Below are 3641 nucleotides of genomic sequence, written 5' to 3' on the forward strand. Positions count from 1 at the left end.
TTAACGTTAACTCTATAATATTGCCGTAACTCAGGATTTCAACACTGTGCAAGGCATAGCATTCGCTGGTACACACCCACGCGGCGACGGCAGCTCGGCGTAAAGTACTACATACTACAGAATAGTAAATAGGCTACATGTTAGATAGCGGTCGGCCAGCGCTGGGACATGACATGGAGTTATAACGGCGTGGTTCAGCACAAAGGCGAGTGTGGGGGAAAAAAGCTGAACATGCGCAGCCAGATTGAAGTTTAGGCTCTTCTTCGACTCCGCACGTGCAAGAAGAGATTTTAAACATACGCACAGAATGTGTGCCCCATGTAATGAAGAATTTTACATCACCTGTCATATGCAGAAGCACGGTGTCGTAGAGCCGACTTTGGTCTTCTCATCGCCGCTCCCAGTAAGCACTGAAGACATCCCCAGGGGTGAAGTCGTCAACGTCCTTGCAGTTAAACCACCGCACGGCACGCTCTTCGTACTTATAACCTTCTTGTTCTTGTGAAAGTGGTATCTTACGTAGACGAAACACGGCGTCGCACTAACTTTTCACAAGCGGCCGTCGTTCACGCACGAAAAATCCTCCACGGAATAAAAAAAAAAGCAATGCCACTGTTGCTAGCAGTGGCGTCAAAATGAATGTTTTGCCGCTAACTAAAGGCGTAGTGGCATGATATCTTCTTCAACCATTAACTTTGTTGCTTTAGTTGAAAGTTTAGGAGCTCTAATTCACAAATAAAGTGATCACAAACCTCAAATCGCTGCTAATAATTTATTATATTATCACAGCTTTGATACTACCACTCCCGGTTTCGATCGAAACCGAAACTGTTTCTATAAAACATGCTATATCAACGGCGTTCTGAGGATTGTCGCTATTTTTTCAAGTGTTTTTTGCTAGAGTGCGTTCTCAACGTAATAAATCAGTGGTCGGAAATGTCATGTCAGCGTCCCATTCATATGCGATGCAATGAAACAATGTATTGTGTCTTGAGTACGGTTGCAGCTACAGTGTACTGCTGCAGCAGCCTTCCGCTTGATTTTCTTTTAAAAAGTAAAGTTACGGTTCCTTCGGAGAAGTCATGTTAATCTTGACGCAATGTTTCAAAACTAGAAACGAAAACACTAAAAAAAAAAAAAAAAAGCTACAACGCGCGGGTTCGAACCCACAATGTTCCGCACACCACGAACTGCCGCGCTGAGTGCTAACCGACCTCGCCACCAAAGCAGCTCGGCGGCGGGGTTTAACAACGGCATGTGTACGACGTGGTGAATTACAATGTGATGATCGTAGATCGTAGTTCTTTCACTACAGCGCAGCTGTTGAAGTGACGGCCCCGGGCCCCCGTGCACGCATGGGCCCGTCGTGGTGGTCGGTTCCGCCTCAGAAACGGCGCTTTCGGTTCTATTTGGAACCGACTACATCGTCAAAGTTCCCCTACAGATTGTGTGGAGCCAGAAGAAAGAATCGTCTGCTGCTCAAGATGCTTCACAAGTGAGTTGTGATATTTTGAAATGACTGTCAGAGCCCGGCGTTATCAATGTCGATTCGCACATGGAGCCGTTCTGTTCGTGCTTATGTGAGGCATCAGCTTCTTTTGCCGTAAATGACTGATACCACAGCTTTCCACCGCGGGGGCGATGCAGTCCTCGTTTATCTTGTTTCACGTCGATGTAGAAGCGGGGCGCGCGGTGCCAGTGTTTTACCCATAATTTCGAAGCGACTGAGGGGGGGGGGGGGTTGCTAAAACAACGCGGGGTCGGGTGGTAGGTGCCTGTATATGTAAGAGGAGAGGGAGCGGTTGGATTGGTGGGGAATAATGCTTAGGGGGCTGTCAGTAGGTACACTAAATATGCATTCATAACTACGTATAAATAGAGCTCTGTGTTTTCGGTGTTTATTTTTCTTGAAAATCGGCGGGTGTTTATCGGAGTTTATATTTTTGGCGGAAATTCGGCGTTTATCGGAGTTTATTTCTCGTAAATCCCCAATTCTCCGAAATTCGGAGTTATGTATTATTCTTGAAACCCCAAAATCTGTCATGCCAGCTTCGGTGCATATTTGCGGCCGTCATACTGGCAGCATTGAACAGCTGTCACTCTCATGCGATTGAACTTCTAGGCAAGAGCTAACTCCATCATGTCACTTATTGCTTATGTGGCTTTTATACTTCATGATCTAACATGAATGCATAACTCCTAAATATCGTCTCACTTCTGTTTTGTTTCTCTTTTCTATGCAGGCAAGTTCAGATGAGCTTACTGAGGATAATGTTGGGCTCGAAGATGAACCAAATCTGCAGGATGAATTTCCTATAACAGCCAGCAAGGTCCATGGTAATTCGGAATGTAGTCAAGCACCGACATAATCCTGAGGGCTCCTGAGGATGTTGAAGGCGACAACCCAGATGCTGACCTCTCTGATTGTGTGGCAAGAAATTCAGCAGTAACGCTTCCTGGCCTCTCTGTAAGTAGATTGCAGGCTTGTGCTTGTGTGAGTCGTATTTCAATAAAAATGTGCTTACTGGATTACAACCACTGACAGCTCATATTTGAAGGTACGAGATCAAACGGCTCCGTGTAAAGCACCGATTATGTGAGATACTGGTGATGGAGTACTGACTCAGATTTTAGAGGTTTCCATATTCTTGCGCTTAATAAAATTGGTGTCAAGAACACTAACAAGTTTGTTGGGGTTGCTCGGAACGCATTTAGTATATTTTCAATGCCACTTCCTTAAAAAAACATTTGTGGCTTTCATATCGAGCTGGTGGTTACGTGTAAACACAGTGTGACGTAGGTCTAAGTCACATGAGGACAGCAACACTTGATGTTCTTGCAACACTCTGTAGTTTCGGAAAGGGCATTTTGGAAGGCAACGGAATGCAAATTCTGGATTTTGTATTACAGTGTCCCATGTCTCTATGACATTCTGCCTGAGATACATCAGGCATTTCATGTTGCTTTCAAACAGTGTCTTCATGCTGCTCAAGGAAACTGTCGAGGAGTCTGAGACATTTATTGCTGAGAGATTGTTAAAGAGGTTTGTTCAAGAGGTTTCCATACTGTATGGTGCAGCCGCTCAGACCACATTATTGTTATGCCAGTAAATTATCTGTCAGCAGTATTCTTTACCCTTCATGTACAGCATCAAGCATCCACCAGCACATGTAGGGCAGTGTTTGCTGCGTGAAAGCAGCATGGCTTCACCATGTGTTCTTGTAAATTGAGGGGGAACATTCGTTGTAGCAAAATGCCGAATGTTTTTGAAGGTGACTAAATGATGTGTGCCATATTTTTCTAGTGTACGAGACGTGTTTCTCCAAAAGTTCATATGGTGCACATTGTACAACAGTTGATATGATAGGTTAAAATGTACAGTTTTCCTTTTCTTTCTTTCATTGGTGAGCATGTCTCCTTTTTTTCAGTGCACTTGTTATTAATCCCCCTGCCGCATGCAGCAGAGTGTTTCTGCTTTTTATTAATTACTCAAGTGCCTTATGTGTCAAATAATTACTCATTACTTGGCGAAGGCCTTGTGATAGTAAGGCAGAGACTATTGCAGAAATCTTTTTCGTTTAACATTGATCTGACACCTGAATGTAACTACTCTGATTGACGATATAGACTTATACAGGATT

The sequence above is a fragment of the Rhipicephalus sanguineus genome, chromosome 10 (genome assembly GCF_013339695.2).
Source record: "Rhipicephalus sanguineus isolate Rsan-2018 chromosome 10, BIME_Rsan_1.4, whole genome shotgun sequence".
NCBI classification, from domain to species: Eukaryota; Metazoa; Arthropoda; class Arachnida; order Ixodida; family Ixodidae; genus Rhipicephalus; species Rhipicephalus sanguineus.